Source organism: Aedes albopictus, chromosome 1, assembly GCF_035046485.1.
Source record: "Aedes albopictus strain Foshan chromosome 1, AalbF5, whole genome shotgun sequence".
NCBI classification, from domain to species: Eukaryota; Metazoa; Arthropoda; class Insecta; order Diptera; family Culicidae; genus Aedes; species Aedes albopictus.
In genome coordinates, this window is record NC_085136.1 from 230,562,848 (window position 1) to 230,586,128 (window position 23,281).

A 23,281-nucleotide genomic window follows, 5' to 3' on the forward strand; every position below is an offset into this window, starting at 1 on the left:
ACCAACGCGAACCGTTATAGAAGTGGCGGTAATGTTCAGCTATTTTTTATCATGGCGTCGCAGACAACAAATTTGAATTTGTTTGTTCTAGCTGTCACGTCGGTTCGTCGGTGCTTTTAATATCATATAAATATTTTCTATTTGTGAATGTACTACCTTTCTTTGCGAAAGCCTTAAAAAAAACCAATGAAAAAATTATACGGGTTTTCTCGTCTAATCCCGGTTAAATATAGAAAATTTCACAGTGTAAAAAGCTTGCTCGCCACCACCAGGTGCGCTAGTGTTTGCTGGAAATTTAGAAGTTGTTTCCATTTGCAACATACATCCCCGTGGTGGCACATGCTAGTCCGTTGTCTAGTGTCCGTGTCTTCTTTTTTCTTTTCGTAAGAGTTCATTTCCATTTATCCATGTAATCTCTGTAATGGCTTCGATGAGCTGAGAAGCAGGCATTGTCTCAGTGGGATGTTACGCCAAAAAGAAGATGAAGAAGAAGAAGAAAAAAAGAAGAAAAATATGTAATCTCTAACCAGTAACAGGTCGAGCGGGAGTCTGCTCACTATCTGATAACGGGAACAAGTGTGCATAAATAAATTGAAATACGCCTAGGACACACGGAGAAGTTGAGACATGCAATGGTTGTCCCGCCCTTTTCACATGCTAGTCTGCATTTCGTAACGGATTAAAAAAACGAAGTAAAATTAGCGAACCTTTATGTATTTATCAAAAACATGATCAATGAATTTCGAGAAATTCAGCCATTGTACTTTTTAGCGTATTTAGGAGTGGCGAATAAGCGGGTATGTTAATCCTATCTCACGCTTGCTTGCAGATTTCATTTCCGCCTCTTCGTAGAGTGTGGCTGACCCACCTTCGCTTTCGTTCCCAAATTGCTGTTGCTATCTGCTTTTGATGGCATCGACGATGCAGCTCCATGTTTAAGAATCAATTGTGAGGCCACCATGTAATTATATACAGCAGACATCTATTGATGAAAACCTGCAGCCGTTGATTGTTCTCCACTGATACACACCGCGTTTCACAAGCGTAAAGCAGCACATATTTCACGTTTGTTGAGATGAAAATTCGAGTTTTGGTGTGTTGACTAATCTAACTGTTTCTTGAACTCGCAAAAGCAGCCCTCGCCTTCTTGATCCGTGCACCTGCATCGGTCTTTGTGCCACCCCCGGCCGCCATTTGGCTAGATAATGAAGGCTTTTAAAATTCACTACTGCTTGCCAGCTGGGAGTTTTTACATTCAACGATTTGGTCTTGTTGACGTCAATGGTAAGACTTGCCACCGAGGAGTGATCGGCAAGATCATTGAGCTTACTCTGCATATCAGAACACCGTTGAGCTAACAGAGCAACGTCATCGGGCAGTTCGAAGTCATTTAGGTGCTCCATGGTAATGGGCTGCCTCAGCAACCCACGATTTGAGTCATGATCAATTGCACTTACCAGGATCTCGTCGATTACGATGAGGAACAGTAGCGGTGATAGTATACATCCTTTATTTATTTATTTATTTATTTACACATAAAGTCAACAGATAAAATGTTTACCCCAATGACATAAAAAAACGAAAGATACATTATTACAACTAAATTTAACAGAAGATACGCTTAAAGCTACGCTTATTTACTAAACGTGACACATTAAAATCAAATACAAAATAACAAGTATTGAACAAACGGGACATATCACGAACCGGCTCATGTAGGCTGTAATTGGTGTTTGCAGGTGGAAGATTGAGAAACGGGTGAGATCTTAGACTACGGCGGCGTGTGTTTATATGCAGCATTCCTAGAAGATCAGGGCAGTCTATGTTGCCTTGCAGAAGATCTCCTACGAAGCAGACTTTGGCCACATTGCGTCTAGCACTGAGAGGTTCCAAGTTAATAAGTTGACAGCGGCTTTCATAGCTAGGCAAAGTTAGCGGATTCCTCCACCTGAGATGGCGTAGCGCAAAACGAATGAATTTGCGCTGGACTCTTTCGATGCGGTTAATTTCATTGTTGTAGTAAGGAGCCCAGACTACAGCTGAGTATTCCAGGATGGGGCGTACAATTGAACAGTATAGCGACTTCAAGCAGTAGATGTCCTTAAATTTTTTGGCAAAGCGAAAGAGGAAGCCAAGCTGCGACGATGCCTTGGCGACGACGAAGCGACATGGTCTTTAAATGTCAGTTTAGAGTCAAGCAGAACTCCGAGATCCTTGACTGTCGATTCGCGTTTCAACCGAACACCTTCCAAAGCGTAGTCGAAGTGGAGAATGGACTTCTTACGGCCGAATGATATGACAGAGCATTTAGATACATTTAGTGACATTCGATTTGATGAGCACCAAACAGCAAAGGTTTCAAGCTGGTGCTGTAGAAACGCTGCATCGGGACGTTGCTTGATCGAGAAATACAGCTTCAGGTCGTCAGCATATGAAAGTTTCATGCATTTAATGATAATGTTGACGTCGTTCATATACAACAGGAAAAGAAACGGACCAAGATGACTGCCTTGGGGAACGCCGGACCATACTGTGAACGGCGAAGAGATGTGGTCACCAATTTTTACAGACATACTGCGTCCAGTTAGATAGGATCGGAGCCACATTAGGAGGTTGTTGTTCATACCCAGTTTATCGAATTTGGCCAGAGCGATTTGGTGATTCATTTTATCGAAGGCGGCAGAAAGGTCAGTATAGATGGCGTCTACTTGATGACCACTTTGAAACTGGCGTATCAGGTACGACGTGAAACACGTCAGATTAGAGGTCGTCGATCGTTTTGGAACAAATCCGTGTTGATCCTCAGAAATGTAATGTGCGTAACTTTGAACTAGTTTGTGTAGAACGATCAACTCCAGTAACTTCGACGTAGCGCACAGTGAAGCAATACCTCTGTAGTTTGAGACAGTTCTTTTGCAGCCTTTCTTGAAAACGGGAAAAACGTGCGACTCCTTCCAGCAATTCGGAAAAACGCCGGTTGTCATGGAAAGGTTGAAAACCGTTGTAAGAGGCGCGGCAATAGAATTCAAACAACGTTTAATGACAAGCGACGGGATACCGTCCGGTCCACATCCAGTTGAGGACTTCAAATCTTTGGCGGCAGCAATAACGACATCGTTGGTGATAGCGAACTGCACTCCAGATGCAGGAAAGCTGGGAACATTCCGTGTGGCTTCGGTAACATCCTGTGGGTCAAGTTGCTCATTGACGAAGACGCTGCTGAATTGTGAACGGAACAAGTCGACTATAGCGGTTGTTGTATCAGCTTCATGGAATCCATCAGTCATCGCAGTCGGCAAACCAGATTCTTTACGTTGGTCGTTGACATGCCGCCAAAAACTCTTGGGATTAGTTTTCAGGCGGCTTTGTAATCGGCTTAAATGGGCGCTGTAGAGACTATCGTTGAGGTGCTTGTATGCGGTATTCGCTTCCAAATAACTCGCTCTCGTGGTGTCGGTACGGTACTTACTGTGACGCCTCAGGGCTGCCTGTTTTGCTCTTTTGAGATTTTTTAGGGCGGCATTTGACCAAGCCGGCTTAGTCGGTTCCCGCTTCGAATTGACTGGAACAAACTGGTCGATTGCATAGAGCAATACTCCGGAGAGAGTCGAAGCAGCAAGGTTCGCGTCGGATCCGCTAAGAATCTCGTCCCAGTTCACGCGCTCCAGGAAATCATTCATTTCACCGAAATTAGCCCGACTGAAATCATAGGAGACACTTTCTGACGTATCGTGAAAGGTACGAGACGGACTCGCTTCCAGGCACATTAGTAGAGGCGGGTGATGTCTACAAATTTTTACAAGCGGAGCAGGAGCATGCAGAACCGAGCAGTTTACTCCTAGTTCCTCGCTCACAAAGAACAGATCAAGTGAACGGTTATTTTCATTTTTAACTCCAACCATCTGTCTGAGCCCAGCGGTGCTGTAGGCATCAAGCAGCTCGCGCGATGTTTGACCCATCGAGGAGCGAGTAGTGCACGGAAAGAAGAAACCAAAAGAACTACACTGCCAAGCAATGGAACTCAAGTTGAAATCTCCGAGTATGACAACATTGTCCTTAGGTTCCAATTGCGACACCACCCAGTTGAGCGAATTGATATGTGTCTCAATTACGTCTGCATCATTGATTCGATCGGGGGGAATGTAAACGACGCAAACAAAAATGGTCGCGTCATCGGTCGAAATTGCGACCCATAATTGCTCTACCGATGCACAGTTCGGGGGACTTACCAAGCGGGATTTGAACCTGGAACGCACTGCCAATAGAACACCGCCGCCGGTGGTCTTGTTGCTGTTTAATGGTGACCGGTCATGTCGATAAACGGAAAACGAATTGTCGAACAGCTGGTTAGACGATGTGCCCTCGTTCAGCCAGGTCTCAGTGAACGCATAAGCATCGTAGCACCCGTCGCTAAGGGCCAGCTGGTATTCGGCGATGGATGTGTTGATTCCACCAACATTTTGGTAGTACATGAGGACGTTTGAAGCGGGCTGTGCTGTATCGTCCCAACGAGGTACGGACCTAGGAGGCGAATATTCATCAGGGCGGGAATTGACGCTACGAGTGGTATACATGCCTTGGATGGCAGCTTGGAAGACCCCATCGCCAGCACTAGACTCAGGGCCGGGACGACTTGGATGGCAGGAACGAGTTGTTAGAGGCAGGTGATAGGTCGTCGTAGAACCAGAAGGCGCGACTGAGCTAGGCGGATCCGGGGCTTCCATGCTACTTGATGTCGGGCGTCCCGGGTTGAGTAACGATGGCCTTGAAAAGTTGTGCGAAGATGGTGCGCCGATAAGCGCTGGACTTGTAGATGATGACACAATACGGGAGGAAGTGCTCGCAGTAGGGCACGGTCTGCAAACGGAATGGCGATCAGGCAGGGAGGGAGTATGATATTGATAGTACTTGCCTGTAAAAGCAGGCTGGAGGGCCCCAACTACAGACTCGACAGCAGGGCCACGACGGCTGTGAAGAACGCTGGCAGCAAAAGGCAGGACTGTGACGAGCTGAGCGGAGCCCTCCATAGTGCTTTCTAGTGTGCGTCGTGGTACCCCTACTCCGTCATGTAGCATTCCTGCGCCGGTGACAACATGTTGGGTGAAGGGTTGGCTGCAACTACGTTGGTGCGATTCGGTGACAGAGGTTTCCAAAAATTTTGGCTTGTTCTGTCATCCTGGAACTCTCGAAAAAGAATCCCTCTCGGCCAGGTCGAATTGAACATCGCTTTGTCTTTTACGCTACTGCTCAATCCAACTTTAAAGGAGACGAACGATAAAGTGCTTACGTCTCGATTTTTAGCAACTAGACGGACAACGTCAACGTCGTCGGTGCCCAAACGATGCGAAACCAAAGCTCGAACTTGCTCAGAGGTAACATCACGGGAAATACGAGAAAGATATAGCCAAAATTTGGGAATCGGCGCGGCAGCAGCAATATTTCCGATTGACGGTGATACGGACTCAGAAGTCCCGGGCATAGCAGGTTGTGACTGCAATTTTTTTGGTTTTCCAAATAGGCGACGACGACGAGTCGAGATGATTGCAGAAGCGGGGCACTTAGAAGACCTGGGAGTCATTGAGCTAGAGTTGATGAGTTTTGAAAAATTCGATTTAATTTCATTTTTCAATTCGATCAAAATCTCTTGCTTTAGACTGGCAACAATTCCGCTGTTAGCGGTAAGCACTTTTTCCTGACCGGATTCGTAGGCTGCGCGTACTGATTCCCTCATACGGATGTCGTTCATTAGTTCCGAGCACTTTATGCACATCCAAAAAAGCTGCTCGTTATCCATCACCTCGTCGAACGCAGATGAAGCGATATTGCAACAAGCTGGATGAAATGTTTGATGGCAGAACCCACGACAAGTTACACGCGAGCCGGTGATTTCGTTAGCGCATGAATGGCAAGTTGACGTCATCGTGGTCAAAAATTTGTGCAAAACACGGTGGTGAAATAGCAGTAATGCGCCTGGAGGTCTGCAACAGTAGCAGTCGACGGGATCGTATGCAAGAAATTTGCAAACAGCAGCAGTACGGCCGGGGTGCGAGGAGGTGGTGAAGCCGGGTTGACAAAAACAAATTGTAGAATAACAAAATTTCCACTAATGATATTTATCACGTAGGATGCCGATTTCGAACACTAAGACACACGAATTAACACAATAAAATTCACAGTCAAACGATTGGATTGATTTTACGATGGGTATGACTATGCAAAAAACGTAATTGAAATAGCGGCGGTAAAACTCAATGGCAAACGCGACAGTGATGCCAGACTACTTCCTTGCTTTACTCTAGCGACGATTCGGATGAGGTCAGACAAGACATTGCTGTTCAGTACTCTGTAAGAAAATACCCCGTACCGTGCTTGAATGAGGCCGATGATTTTGTCAGGGACACCCTTGCAAGTCACAGTGGGGAAAAACCGACCCAAAAAGGCACCTAATTATTGCGGCTGATTGCGATCTTTGAAGTCCATCTTTTCCGAATGGAAAAATGTCAAGGAATCGATTGGTGATAGTCTCATTCACCGGAATTGAGTGTTAGTGTCCATTTTGCCCCATTTTCCCCTAAAAACACTGTTTTTCTGAATTAAGGTGAATATAGAACGAAGCCACACCTTGAATTTTCAAAAGCACAAATCTGAAGAACCAAGTATCGCATCGAGCTGAAAAGTTGATCGATTGGTCACCACCAGCAGGTGACCAATCGATTAACTTTTCAGCTCGGTGCGATATTTGGTTCTTTAGATTTGTGCTTTTGAAAATTCAAGCTGTGGCTTCGTTCTATATTCACCTTAAATAATGGTTGCAACTGATTGCGGCTAACCAACCAATTTTTTATTGATGTAGAATTGACAGGTCCATTCTATGGAACACACCTTGATTTTTGTCATTGACTTAAAGTGCCCATTATGCCTCATTTTCCCCTTAAATACTGTTTATCTGAATTAAAAAATAGTTTCAACTCATTGCGGCCAACCAACCATTTATTACCTGATGTAGAACTAATCGGCGCATATTTTGGGGTGCACCTCGATATATGTCATTGACTGAAAGTGCCTATTTTGCCTCATTATCCCCTAAAAATACTGTTTTTCTGAATTAAAAATTATTATCAACTGATTGCTGCTTACCTACCACTTTTTTCTTGACGTAGAATTGACAGGTACATTTCATGAGGCTCACCTCGATCCGTGTCATTGACTGGAAGTGCCCATTTTGCCCCATTTTCACCTATAAACACTGTTTTTCTGGATTAAAAAATTGTTGTAACTGATTGCGGCTAACCAACCATTTTTTACCTGATGTAGAATTAATTGGCGCATACTTTGGGGCACACCTTGATCTGTGTCATTGACTGGAAGTACCCATTTTGTCTTATTTTCCCCTAGAAATACTATTTTTCTGAATTAAACAATTGTATCAACTGATTGCGGCTAACCAATCAATTTTTACTTGATGTAGAATTAACCGGCGCATACTTTCAGGTGCACCTCGTTTTCAATTGATTGCAACTAACCAATATTTTTTCCTGATATAGAATCGACCTATGCATACTATGGGATACACCTCGCGCTATGCGTTGGTCTGAAATTGCCCGTTTCTCCCCATTTTCCCCTAAAATACTGTTTTTCTAGGTTAAAAGGTTTGTTCCAACTAACTAAAACAGTGTTTTAGGGGAAAATAGGGCAAAATGATAAATTCCGGTCAATGACACAAAGTTTGTCTGACAATATGCACTGATCAATTCTACATAAAGAAAAACTTATTTTGTTAGCTTAAATTAGTTGAAATTGTTTCTCAAACGAGAAAAACAGTGTTTTAGGGGGAAAAATGTGCATTTCTAGTCAATGACTCAGAACAAGTTGTGCCTCATATAGTGCATCGATTAATTTCACATTGGGAAAAAAATGCTTGGTTAACCGCAATTAGTTGGAACTATTCAGGGGAAAATGGGGCGAAACGAGCAATTTCAGACTCACGCATAGCGCGAGATGTATACCAGAGTATGCATAGGTCGATTCTACATCAGGAAAACTTTATTGGTTAGCTGCAATCAATTGAAACTATGTTTAAATCCAGAAAATCCGTAGTTTAAGGGAGAATGGAGCAAAATGGGCACCACCACCCAAAGAGACAGAACGAGGTGCATTTGAAATTATGCGCCGGTTAATTCTACATCAAGTAAAAATTGATTGGTTAGCCGCAATCAGTTGATACAATTGTTTAATGCAGAAAAATAGTATTTCTAGGGGAAAATAAGACAAAATGGGTACTTCCAGTTAATGACACAGATCAAGGTGTGCCCCAAAGTATGCGCCAATTAATTCTACATCAAGTAAAAAATGGTTGGTTAGCCGCAATCAGTTACAACAATTTTTTAATCCAGAAAAACAGTGTTTATAGGGGAAAATGGGGCAAAATGGGCACTTCCAGTCAATGACACGGATCGAGAAGAGCCTCATGAAATGTACCTGTCAATTTTACATAAAGAATAAAATGGTAGGTAAGCAGCAATCCGTTGATACTAATTTTTAATTCAGAAAAACAGTATTTTTAGGGGAAAATGAGGCAAAATGGGCACTTCTAGTCAATGACATATATCGAGGTGCACCCCAAAATATGTGCCAATTAGTTCTACATCAGGTAAAAATTGGTTGGTTGGCCGCAATGAGTTGAAACTTTTTTTTAATTCAGATAAACAGTATTTAAGGGGAAAATGAGGCATAATGGGCACTTTAAGTCAATGATACAAATCAAGGTGTGTTCCACAGAATGCACCTGTCAATTCTACACCAAGAAAAAAATGGTTGGTTGGCCGCAATGATTTGAAACTATTTTTTAATTCAGAAAAACAGTATTTTTAGGGGAAAATGAGGCAAAATGAGCACTTCCAGTCAAAGACACAGATTAAGATGTGCCCCATAAAATGCACCTGTCAATTCTACATCAATGAAAAATTGGTTGGTTAACCGCAATCAGTTGCAACCAGTATTTAATTCAGAAAAAACAGAGTTTTTATTGGAAAATGGGGCAAAATGGACACATACACTCAATTCCGGTGAATGAAACTATCACCAATCGATTCCTTGAAATTTTTCCATTCGGAAAAGATGGGCTTCAAAGATCGCAATCAGTTGCAATAATTAGGTGCCTTTTTAGGTCGGTTTTTTCCTACTGTGAAGGGTATACCAAGGCCTTGGTAGGAAAACATACTGTTTTACATCTATGGATTATTTCATGTATAAGTTGATTATTAATCTGTCCATATATTATTAAAAAGTGTGTTAATTATAAATGATTTGTAGCCACATTCGACGTATGTACTCATCGCATGTTCGACGTATGTACTCATTTGCATGTTTTTGAAACACAAGCCATATTGTAACTGATTCATGTTCAACCCATTTTTCACCTCTCTGATATCACTGGCAATTCGTAATGGCCAAACCGCGCCAAATGCCCGTGGAGAACGTAAAAATGAGATCTGTTCGAGTTCAAGTGTGCTGAACCATCTTGAACGGTTCGATCCACCTCCACCTGGAGGCAAAGTAGCTGCCGCAGCCACATATCGATCTCGAAAGAGATCAACGAAGTTAGCGTCACGTCGCGGTCGTCGTGAGTGTTTACATCCGTGGCGGCGTTGCGGCATGGCAAAGGGTGGTAAATGATTAATTGCCCTCTGAAGCGAAAATTTGTTCAAAACGCGCAATTATCAATGGCTTTTGACTGCACGAACGGGTGAAGTTACCCATCGTCGCCGTTGCCGTCGTCGTCCATGACTAAGTTAATGATGATGGCGATGTTTATGCCCCCGATCGCGCTCCGCTTCCAATTTAGTGAATGTGCTGGATACATCTGAATATACCTATATGAACGTGCGGTATTGTTTGGAAATAGAGTCATAAAGCATGTGTTGCTGACTCGAAAGAGAAGCTTCAATTCATTTTTGTGAACTTTTGAGCGCTCAAGTGCCAGCAGGCTGCGGGGTTAAAGTGAACGTTTATAAATGTCTTGACCTTCCAGGACTGTTTTTCGTCTTGATGTGTATGTAGTTCCTTACTTTGTGACCCAACACGGTTAGACCTATCGTATCGACCAGCACAGCGAACCAGAGATTGAATTATTGTTTTTCAAACGGTTTGCCAAAATGTGCCTATTAGAGCTGCTTTGCGTTCATCATAATTTTCTATGCTCATAAAAAGCATGACGCTTGAAGGTATCGTCTCCACGGAGGCCAACAAGTGGAGAAGATCCAAACAGTTTGTAGTCTTATATTATTATGCGCGTGCACGTAGTCTACCGGGAATCGACAACTTCAAGTGGGTTGCCATGTGAGGTGAACTGCACGTCAAATTGCAACTTTGAAGAGGATCTTAAACATCCGATCAAGGCTCGCTCGTCTCCGCGTGGATGTGGCGTTGAGTGCTGTGCTACCTGTTGGGAACACTTGTGAGTGGCATATTCATGTGGAACCTTGACCTCTCAGAAATTGATATTGATTTGATGTCTAGAATTTGTAGCATCATACCATAGCTTGATTTGGACCGACTACAATTGTCTATGGCCGTTGAAGAGTGGACATGGACACTAGGGAGCAAACGATTTAAATCATACACACGACATTCACCGCTTTTGAGCATTAATGGATTTTTTTGAACTATCGCATTCATTTCGGCTGCAAAAAATTTGTCGAGTTGCGTCAGCGTCATATGACAACAAAAAACCCAGATTAATCCACCTAGTGGTGATAGTGCCTTTCTCGTCGAATATGTACTCATGATCTTTCCGTCGATGTACATAAGCCGAAGTGTTCCTAAATCCAGTGAATACCTTAATTAGAACAGCAAGATTTTTATCAAACCTATCATCACAGACAAACAGACGTAACACTTGCGAAATTTCCATCGATCACGCTTTTAACGATCATTTTCAATTTTCATAGTTGTGGCTTTCACAACCAGAGGCGCACGCATCGTTTTTCTATGCGTTTGACGTTTCGCACTAGCGCCTTCTGTTGACGATATTGCACAACACTGTGATTCGTGCAACTTTTCCACCAGGTGATAGTAGTGTGAACTGGGTGATGGATTTCCATGAAAATCGTTCAAGGTGTTACGTCTGTTTGTCTGTGCTATCATCGAGCAGGGAAACTTTTTGATGGCTCATATTCTGATGTTATGTGCAACGTATAGACAGAGCTGAAAAATATCAGACCTCTCAGTTGACTGCTTGATCACCTTCACTATCACTGGAAGCCGAATAATATAAAAACGATAGTTACAAACTAAGATAATTTTTTCCACAATCACAGATCACTTTACAGTCTTCGACAAAGTTTTTTGCATGGGTTTGGTTCAATTTTACATTTAACCACTTCCGACGGGACACCCTGAACCGGTTCCGGGACAGTACCGATTGTCCCAAATATAGTCTGAGACTAGTTTCTTGGTAACTGTGCATCAGGTTTCCAATAAAGCTGCGAATTGATGTGTCGCATGCATGGGTTTTGTTCATTTTAACTTGTGACCAACTCCGCCGGGACTCGGAACCGGTTCTGGAACACAACTTTAACTAACATTAGTCTCTATAAATGTGATCTGAGGCTTTTTTTCTTGCAAACCCTTCATCAGGTTATCGAAAAAGTCACGATTTGATGTGTCACATGCATGGGTTTGGTTCAATTTTATATTTGACCACTTTCGGAGGGACTCCGAATTTTCTTGCTGACCGTTCTTCAGGTTATCGAAAAAAAACATTATTTGATGTGCCGCATGCATGGGTTTGGTTTTCTTTTATATTTGTCCACTTCCGACGGGACACCCGGAACCGGGAACCGGTTCCGGAACACTACCGGTTCAGATATGTTCCGAGATTATTTTTCCGCCAACCTCTCATCAGGTTTTCGAAAAAGCCGCTATTAGATGTGTCGCATGCATGGGTTTGGTTTGCTTTTATATTTGGCCACTTCCGACGGGTCACACGGAACCGGTTCTGGAACATTACCGGTTCAGATATGGTCCGAGACTATTTCCCTGCCAACCGTTCATCAGGTTTTCGAAAAAGCCGCTATTTGATGTGTCGCATGCATGAGTTTGGTTTACTTTTATATTTGGCCACTTCCGGCGGGACACCCGGAACCGGTTCTGGAATACCACCGGTTCAGATATGGTCTGAGACTATTTTTCTGATAACCGTGCATCAGGTTATCGAAAATACCACGGTTTAATGACTAATGTATCGCATGCATGGGTTTGTAGTATTTTCATATCTTGCCCCTTCCTGGGGTACCGGAACACCTAAATGGCCATAACTCCGGAACGGCTGGGCCGATCCAACCCATTTTCAATAGGAAACAATGGGACCAGATTCCGCGTCGAATAAACCATCGGTCGTTAAAATCGGTTGAGATTTAGAACAAAAAAGTGATGTGAGTTTATTTTGTACTCACACATACACACACACACACAGACATCATCTCAATTCGTCGAGCTGAGTTGATTGGTATATGTGATTCGACCTTCCGGGCCTTCTATCAAAAAGTCATTTTTGGAATGAACATATAGCCTTTCCAGTACATTTAGTGTACGAGAAAGGCAAAAATCCTATAGTAGCTGGCAACACAAGCAACACTTGCAGATTAAAATAAAACTGAATATCTCAGATACGATGTCAAATCGGCAATTCGAATGCACCTCAAACGCAGCCCACTTCTTTTTATTGTCACACAACAATCATGTTGTACCTGACAAGACCGGATATAAATAAAGCTCATTATCCTGGGTTCGGTGGGAGGTGAGTTCATTGCAAACTCACCTAGGACAAAAAACCACGTTAGTAAAGGCAAAAAAGAATAGGCCAATAGGTAGATCAACAATTTTGTAGTGCAACTCCGCTAGCAATGATGGATCTCCGTAACTGCATATCCGAAAGATCTTGAAACTCTAGAAAACTAAAGCTATAATTCTTAAGTACTGGTGAAGGTGGAAGGTTGGGATGGCTATTAGGCAGCATCCATTTCTTACGTAACGCTAAATCGACATTTCTTGACTCCCCCCCTCCTCCTGGACCATAACGTTTGGCCGTACTCCCCCTCCCCAAAGAGCGTAACGTAATTTGTGGATGGCCAAGTGGAGAATACTCTGAGTCAGCTTGGCCTTACCGAAGACCAGATACTCAGTAGTACGCAGGAGAAGATGATATTGCCCTGCCCCTCAACCTCCCGGAGTGGCACATGTTTTGACAAAGCTACTGGTCCAGTTCTACGACATGACACCCCTTATAGAGGCTTGCATCAAAAACATAACCTCATCGAATTCTCATACGATTTGTAAACATTGCCCTCAATTTTTTTTTTGAGGGCAAGGACGGCTTTATGGACCGACGCCGAAGGAAAGAAAGAGAAGGAGACAGTGATGACGTCAGCGTTCAAGCGCTCATCGGACAACTCCAACCTGCTGGAGGTGGAAGATAACGAGAATGATCTTTCTCGCCTGTGACGGCGATCGATCTCAGCTCAGTTAACAGCCCGGTGCGGTGGTGTGCTAATGCTAGATCAACTCACGGGCCAGTCCTTCTCCGGCTCGATATCGCAAGAATTATACCAACGTCAATTGGGTGGCATTTCAAAGTAGGTACCGTAGACAGACTGATTGAGGGCAATAAATATGCTTGTTAATGCTTGTTGTTTCAGAAATACATATACTGTGTCAGAAAACTAATCTGATTGATTTTTTACGACACACTTGAAAGTAATATACGTTATCAAATACCGTGAAACGGGGTATCATTGATGAGCGCGACCCACTCCCATTCAGTGTTGCGAAATGAGCGAGTACTCACACATCTAGTCAAACTCACTCATGAGTATGAGCAGTACACCTTAAACTCACCGTGAGTATTACTCACTTTTGAGTAAGCGCTGTACAACTCACACTCACTCGTGAGTATTGACGCGCATTTACTCACTCACGAGTATGCTTTACTCATATTCATAGGTAATCTAAAATTTTTCTAAAGGCTTGGAATCCTATCAAACATTAAAATGGTATGTTTTATTGGGGCGAATGTATTGAATCAGTAGACAAGGTTGCTTGTCAATAATTCTATTGTTATTTTTTTATTCTAGTGAATTGTAACTTACTGCTAGTTCTAAGCGCTCCGTTAAGGGCGGTCCTGAAGAGGTCCCCTTCGAGCCCAACAGCTCAACGTGAGGGCTTTTGTTTGAATTTAAACCTTTTGTAGACAGAGATCAATCCCCTGAAATGGCTGTCATCCACATATAACTGGCGTGAAGCCAAAAATTTGGTGCAGGACGTGGTGCTGATTTGAATGGGCGGTTGCATTAAGGACAAACGTCTTGAAACCCCGCTTCAAGAGTGCATCAAAACTTCAAACGCACAAATCTCAAGAAGCAAGCTTCAAACAACAATGCACTAAGGGGCGATTTCTTCACCCTGGCTTAAGCGTTAAGCCAGGTTTAACTGTATGGGTTAGCCTGGCTTACGCGTTAAGCCGAGGTGAAGAAATCGGCCCTAAGGGCCAGAATCGCAATCTAGCGGAACAAAATTAATTACTCCAAAACGAAGCATTTCTGGCACATGGTATCTTCGACAAAGTTGCTTGACATCAGCAGGGGCATCTATTGATAAGAACGTAGTAGTTCGCAAATCGTCCGCATAGGTGGCGCCGCCATATAACTTCTTTGTTTTACGCCCTAGAGACTTGGCATCTTCGGCAAAGTTGTTCATTTTGGCAAAATAAACAACACTCTCTCAGACGTCAAAAATCCAAAGCCTACTGTGTTCGAGTTATTTTAAAAATAAAATACATTCAATGAAAAACCAGTTTTTTAAGCTTATTTTGACATTTTTACTAGAAACCATGTGAGTTTATTTTTTTCCCAATGTAAATATGTCAAATCAAACACATTCTATGGAAATATATTCAATATTATCATTAAAAATTTGAAATTAAAATACAAATTCAAAAAAAATAGTGTGAATTTCAAGCCTTTATATCTCACAAAGCTAGGCTGACCATCCGTCCCGTATTTAACGGGACAACTTAATTTTCAAATACTCGCCATTGGAACATTGTTTATAATTTTTCCTAATTGATTCGTTCTTTCCGCCTGAAATAGCATTATTTTTAACATCCAATTCGTTTTTGGACATTGATTTATTTTTTGTTGAGTTTCCAGCATGTGTCCCGTATTTAAACGGGACAAATCTGGTCAGCCTACACAAAGCGCAAAAAATCGCAGCTTCAAATTTTCAGCAAATACGAATCAATACTAGGTGAACATACTGCCAAAAATTTGGAGAGGTATTTTTTGGTGTTTTGGAGATAATAGCTTTTTAGTAACACCGTAAATATAAGTAGTGCCAGCGTGTAACTTTTTACTGTTACACATTAGAGAGTTTATGTCTTCGAGAAAGTTGTTCATTTTGACTAAATAAACAACTGTTTCTTAGACGTCAAAATTCCACGTCCTACTGTTTTCGAATTATTGTATATAAACTAGATTTTATTGATAAAATTTGTCAATAAAACACATTTTGATGCGATAGTATGAACTATTTTTTTATTGTTTTAATTTTTACGATACATAGTAGCTCATGAAAATCTCAGTATACTATTGTCAGCATGGCTCAAGGTAACTTTTATTTTTTGCATGTTATTTTCCAAATGTTTTAAGCTTAACCTTTTTTGTCAATCATTTTAAATTTAAGAGCGCGAAATATCTTGCTGAGAACTCGTGGATTTGTTCCTGGATGGAAATAACGTTGATCAATCTCTAGAGATTGTGAAACTGGAGCTCCACGAAACTGACATTTTCATGACCTACTAGGTATCGTAAAATCAAAAACAATTAAAAAATAGTTCATACTATTGCATCAAAATGTGTTTTATTGACAAATTTTATCAATAAAATCTAGTTAATACACAATAACTCGAAAACAGTAGGACGTGGAATTTTGACGTCTAAGAAACAGTTGTTTATTTAGTCAAAATGAACAACTTTCTCGAAGACATAAACTCTCTAATATGTAACAGTAAAAAGTTACACGATGGCACTACTTATATTTATGGTGTTACTAAAAAGCTATTATATCACCAAAACACCAAAAAATACCTCTCCAAATTTTTGACAGTATGTTCACCTAGTGTTGATTCGTATTTGCTGAAAATTTGAAGTTGCGATTTTTTGCGCTTTGGGAGATATGAAGGCTTGAAATTCACACTATTTTTTCGAATTTGTATTTTAATTTCAAATTTTTAATGATAATATTGAATATATTTCCATAGAATGTGTTTGGTTTGACATATTTGCATTGGGAAAAAAAATTAAACTCACATGGTTTCTAGTAAAAATGTCAAAATAAGCTTAAAAAAACTGGTTTTTAATTGAATGTATTATATTTTTAAAATAACTCGAAAACAGTAGGCTGTGGAAATTTGACGTCTGAGAAAGAGTTGTTTATTTTGCCAAAATGAACAACTTTGCCGAAGACGCCAAGTCTCTAGAACATAAAACAAAGAAGTTAGATGGTGGCGCCACCTATGCGGACGAGTTGCGAACTACTACGTTCTTATCAATAGATGCCCCTGCTGATGTCAAGCAACTTTGTCGAAGATACCATGTGTCAGAAATGCTTCGTTTTGGAGTAATTAATTTTGTTGCGCTAGATTGCGATTCTGGCCCTTAGTGGCAATGCATTTTATTATTCTGTTCTTGCTCACTTGTAATAAGCTTAAAATAAGAAGATCAGGTGCGCTGGTTTTGTTTACGATTACGAAGAGATTTGTGCACTCAAAATCGTGAGTATATAGGTGCCATATAGATTCTAACAAGTCTGTCCTTAAGGTGAAACTGGAAGCATTTCCTCACTTTTTACTCTATGATTTTTTAAAAAATAATGAAGCATTATTTTTGAAAACGGTCTCCGTGCACAGTTAGAGGAATGATCAAGGTATCACCTGGAATTTTTTAACTTGTTGAAAATGATTATCAGTTTTCGAAAACCATTTTTGAACAAAATTGTGATGATTTTTTTTCAGCCAAATTTCTAGTTTGCGCAGCAATATCTCGAAAAGTTTACATGAAACGCCAGTTTTTAAATCCCGTCCAAAGATAGGCAATTTCAAGAGGAAGATTTTTGTCGAAGACATAATTAGTGGAAAATGTAATTTTCTACATCAAAACCATTTTTCTTTCAAGTGAACAACAGCAGTTTTCATGCGCTTGCATGTGTGAGTAAGCAACGGACCAGCAGCAGCAGGACGGCTGAGCAAGTCAAACCAGTTTTGTTGGTTGTCGCACAAAGCGGAGACCGAAAAAACACACGGGAAGGTGGCATCTCGGGTGGGATAATTGAATGAAATTCTACGGCTAACGTAAAGCAGTGGAATTTTGCTGGAGCATGATCGTAACTTTCTCTTTGTGCGATTTGATTTACTCAGTGAAAGATTTTTTTTTTTTGAAATATTAAAATACATCATCAAATGATGATGCGCATGTTCTCGACTAATGGCATAATCGTTGATTGTGTGAACACAAATAATGCTGATTGGAGAAAAGAAGTGTAACGAGGTCAATAACAATGTTTGCATATGTTTTTAGCGTGCGCAGGGTTCTTTTTTTTTTTTTATCTAGTTCGTTTATTTATGGCTCAATCGATACGCACAGGGTTCTTGCTGAGGGGGAGGCACTACAATCATGGTGCAACATATGACCATGGTGCAAAATAGAATCATGGTGTTACACGCAAATGAATTCCCAAGAAGAGGTTTCAACATGGTGTGATGCTAACATCGCCAATTACTTCATATAGGGATTCTAGAGAAGGCTTCGGATGGTGATGAGGCAAAGCAAAACTTCAATATGCAGTAATAATCTTGACTCTTAGAAACGTATCACATACAATGGGAAAAATCGAGAAAATTATCAATTATACAAAAAAAAATAATGTCGTTGTGAAAGAATTCCAATGTTGAACAATGAGTAATGATAGAGAAGACTCGATACATTGAGTCAGAATTCCTAGATAGATTCGTGCACGAAATCCTGCAAAAATTCCCCCAGAAATTCTTCCAGAAATTCCATTAGAAATTCCTCCAAGATGCCTCCAAGGATTTCTTCCAGGAATTCCTTCACGGATTCCTTCAGAAAATCCTAGAGGAACTTCTCCCAGAACTCTTCCAGGAATTCCTCCAGAATTTTTCCACGAATTTCTTCATGAATTCCTCCAGGGATTCATTAACGAATTTCTTCAGGAATTCCTTCATAAATTTCTCGAGGAGTTCGTTCAGACATTCCTCCAGAAATTTCTCCAGGAAGCCTCATATATTTCTCCAGAAATTTCTCAAATAAATCCCCCAGGAATTCCTCCAGTAAATGCTCCAGGAATTTCCCCAGAAATATCTCCAGAAATACCTCCAGAAATTCCTCCTGAAATTTCTTCTAGGAAAAATCCTCTAGGAATGTCTGCCAGAATTCCTCCAATATTTCCTCCAGGGATTCCTCCTGAAAAATCTAATGCAATTTCTCACGGAACTCTTCCAGGAAATCCTCCTGGAATCCCTCGAGAAATTCCTCCACGGATTAATCGAGGAAATTCTCAAGGAATTTCTTCAAAAAATCCTCAAAAATTCCTCCAGAAATTATTCGAGGAGATTCTCCAGAAGTTCATCCAGGAAGCTTCAAAAATTCCTACAGAAATCCACCATAGAACTCCTGCAGGAATTTTCCTGCAATTCCTCCAGGAATTCCTCCATTATTTCCTCCAGGAATTTCTCCAATTTTTAGGATAGAGACGAACCACCCAAGGGCTGAAAAAGACTAATCAAATTTCTCCAAAAATTTCTCCAGGAATTCCTATATAAATTCCTCGACGAATTCCTTCAGGAATGCCTCCAGCAATACCTCCAGGAATTCCCCTAGGGATTCCTCCAGAAAGTTCTCTAGGAATTTGTACCGGAATTCCTCCAGAGAATCCTAAAGGATCTCCAGGATCTCTTCCAAGAATTCCTGCACAGACGCTTCCACGGTTTCCTCCAGGAACTCCTTCAGGAATTCGTCCATAGATTCCTCCAGAAATTTCTCCACAAAATTCTCTAGGTATTTTCGCCTAAATTCCTCCACTATTTCCTCCAGTGATTCGTTCAGAAATTCCTCCACGGATTCCTCTAGAATATCCTAAAGGAATTTTCACGGACGTTTCCCGGGAATTTCTCCAGAAATTTCTCCAGGGATATATCCATGAGTTTCCTCAGAAATGCCTCAAAAAAAATCCTTAAGAAATTCTTTGAGGTGCTCCTCCAGACACTCCTTCAGAAATTCATCCAGGATGCCCAAAATATATCTCCAAAAATACCTCCAGGAATTTCTACAGGGATTCCTTCAGGAATTTATCCAAGGATTCCTCCAGGAATCCCTCCACGGATTTCTCCAGAAATTCCTAGACAAATTTCTCCCGGAACTCTTCCAGGAATTACTCCAGGAATTCCTCAAGAAATTGCTCCAGAATTTCCTCTATAGATTTCTTCAGATTTTTTTAAGGATTTTTTTTTCAGGAATTTCTCCAGGAGTTTCTCCAGAAATTCCTCCAGAAATTCATCTAGGTATTCCTCCAGATAATCATCTAAGAATTTTTCCAGGAATTCCTCCACGGATTTCAACAGAAAATTCTAAAAAAAATCTCCCGGGACTCTTCCAGGAAATCCTCTAGGAATTCCTCGAGAAATTTCTCCAGGGATTCCTCCATTGATTTTTCTAGCAATTTCTCTACAAATTTCTTCAGGAATTCTACCAGGGATTCATCAATAAATATCTTTAGAAATTCTTCAAAAATCCCTCCAGGAATTCTTTTAGAAATTCCTCGAGGAGTTCCTCCAGTCATTCATCCAGGAAGCCACAAATATTTTTCCAGAAATTCCTCTAGGAATTCCTGATTATCTTTTTTTTCAGGAATATTTCCAGAAAAACCTCTAGGAAATCCAAGAGGGATTTCTCTTGAAATTGCTCCAGGAATTCCTCCATGGATTTATTCTGTGGATCCTCCAGAGATTCCTCCAGTGATTAATCCTGGCATTCTTTCAAAATTGATTTCAGGTGTTCCTCTTGGGATTTCTTTAGGCATTCCTCCACTGATTCCCCCAGGAAATCTTCCACAGATTCCTTTGGGAATGCCTCGAGTGATTCTTCCAGAAATTCCTCCAGGGATTCCTCCAGAAATACTTCCAGGAATGCCGTCAGAAATTCCTCCAATGATTTCTTCCAAGAATCCCTCCACGGATTCCTTCAGGAAAATCCTCCAGAAATTTCTTCCAGAACTCTTCCACGAATTTTTTTCAAGATTTCTTAGAGTAATTCCGCGAGGAAATCCTCCACTGATTGCTCCTGGAATTTCTACAGGATTTTTCCAGAAATTTCTTCAGGAACTCCTCCAGGGATTCAATATGAATTTCTTCAGAAATTCTTCAAAAACTTCCTCCAGCAATTCCTCCAGGAATTCTTCCAGGAAACCTCTTATATTTCTCAAGAAATTCTTCAAATAATTCCTCCAAGAATTCCTCCAGTAAATACTCCAGGAATTATTCAAAAAAAACCTTCAAGAATTTCTCCAGAGATTTCTCCTGAAATTTCTTTTAGGTAAAATCCTCTAGGAATGTTTGCCAGAATTCCTCCAATTTTTCCTCCAGTGATTTCTCCAGAAATTGCTCCATGGATTCCTCCAGAAAATCCTAAGGAAATTTCTCACGGAACTCTTCCAGAAAATCCTCGAGGAAATTCTCAAGCAATATCTTTTGGAATTCCTCCAGGGATAAGTTTCTTCAAGAATTCCTCAAAAAATCCTCCAAAAATTCTTCCACGAATTCTTTTAGATTTTTTATCGGAATTCTTTCAGAAATTCTTTTAGGAAGTCTCAAAAATTTCTCCAGAAATCCAACAAAGAATTCCTGCGGGAATCCTAAGGCACGATCTCACGAAACTTTTCCAGGAATTCCTTCAGGGATACCTCCATAGAATCCTCAAGAAATACCTCCAGGAATTCCTTTAGAAAATTGTTCAGGAATCTCTATCAGAATTCCTCCAATATTTCCGTCTGGGATTCTTCCAGGAATTCCTCCACGGATTTCTCCAGAAAATCCTTTTCCGGGAATTCCTGCTGGAATTCCTCTAGGACTCCACCAGGAGTTTCTTCTGGAATTCCTCATACTTGAGTTTTTCAAAAAATCTTTAAAAAAAATCATCAGGAATTCCTCGAGGAGTTCCTCCAGGAAGCCTTAAATATTTGTAATTTCTCCAGGAATTCCTCAAGCAATTCTTCAGGTATCCCTCCAGAAAATCCTCCAGGAAGCCTAAAATATTTTTACAAAAACACCTCAAAGAATTTCTACGGAAATTCCTCCAAATATCTCTCCATTCATTTCTCCAAAAATTCCTTCACAAATTACTCCTGAAGTACTAGGAATTTCTGCAGGGATTCCTCCACGGATTACTCCAGGAAGTCCTCGAAAAATTCTTCCAGGGATCCTTCCATGCATTTCTTCAGGATTTTTTAGTTTTTTTCAGGAATTTCTTCAGGAAGGAATTATACCTCTAGAGGTACCTGGAGAGATATTCCTCCAGACAATCCTCAATGATTTTTTCAGGAGTTCCTCCACGGATTTCTCCAGAAAATTCTAAAGAAAATTTCTCTCGGAACTCTTCCAGGGACTCCTCTAGAAATTCCTCGAGAAATTTCTCCAGAGATTCGTCCACAAATTTCTCCAGGAATTCCCTCAGGAATTTCTCCAGTGATTCATCAATGAGTTTCTTCAGATGTTCCTCAAACATCTCTTTAGAAATTTAGAGAAAATTCCAGGAAGAATCCCAGAAGTATTTTCAAGAAAAATAACCTAAGGATTTTCAATAGAAATCCCAGAAGAATTTTCAGGAGGCATCCCAGAAAGAATTCCAACAGGAATCCCCAAAGATTTGCAGAAGTAATTTTCTGAAGGACGGTTCTCTGAAAGAATTTCAGGAGGAATCCCCAAAAGAATTCCAAGAAAGAATCCCTAAGCAAATTACAGATGCAATCCCCGATGTAACTCCAGGAGCAATCCGAAGGAATTCCAGGAAGAACCCTCGAAGTAACCACCTGAAGAATCTCAAAGAATTTCAGCTGGATTTCCCAAAGGAATTTCAGAAGGAATCTTCGAACGAATTCTAGGAGGAATATCCACAGGAATTCCAGGAGGAATTCCCAATGTTATTCCAGGAGGAACCCTAAAAGGAATTCCAGGAGAAATCCCAGAAGGATATCCTGGAACTCCAGGATGAATACCCGAAAAAATTCCAGAAGTAGTTGCTGTTAGAAATCCAGGAGGAATCCCCGAAAAAAATCCTAGAGTAATCCTCGAATGAGTCCCAGAAGCCATCTCCGAAGGAGAAAATTCCGAAATGAACCGTCAAAGTAAAACAGGAATAATCTCAAAGCATTCCAGCAAAAATCACCAAAGGAATTCCAAAGAAAATTTTCTATCAGGAAACATAATAGGACATACAGGGGTAATTCTCGCAAGAGTTCCAAGATCAATCTTCAAAGGAATTCCAGAAGCAATCGGAACGGAATTCCATGAGGAATTCTCGAAGGAAGTCCAAGAGGAATCCCTGAAAGAGTTTCAGGTGAAATCTTCGAAGAAATTCCAGGAGAAATCCCCGAAGAAGTTTCAGGATGAACCCCCGAAGGAATTCCAGGAAGGAATACTCCTGAAACTGCTTCGGGGACTCTTCCTGAAATTCCAACAGCGACTACTTCTTGAATTCCTTCGGAGATTCATCCTGGAGTTTGCTCAGAGATTCTTTTTTGGAATTCCTTCGATGATTAATTCTAAAATTACCTCGGGATTTTTTCTTGGAATTCCTTTGTGGAATATTCCTGGAATTCTTTCGGGGAATCTTCCTGAAATTCCTTTGGTGGCTAATTCTGGAATTCCTCCTGGAATTCGTTCGGCAATTCCTCCTGGAATTTCTTAGACGATGCCTCCTGAAAATTCTTCGGGGATTCCTCCTGGAAATACTGTATACTTTCTGGAAAGATTACCCCTGGAAATCTTTCATGGATTCCCCATGAAATTCGCCCGCGAATTTCGTTTGATTCGGGGATTTTTCTTGAAAATCCTTCGGGGATTCATAATGGAATTCCTTCGGAGATTTCACCTGGATTTTCCTCCTAGAATTGCTGTGGAGACTCCTACTAGAATTCGTTCGGGGATTTCTTCTGGAAT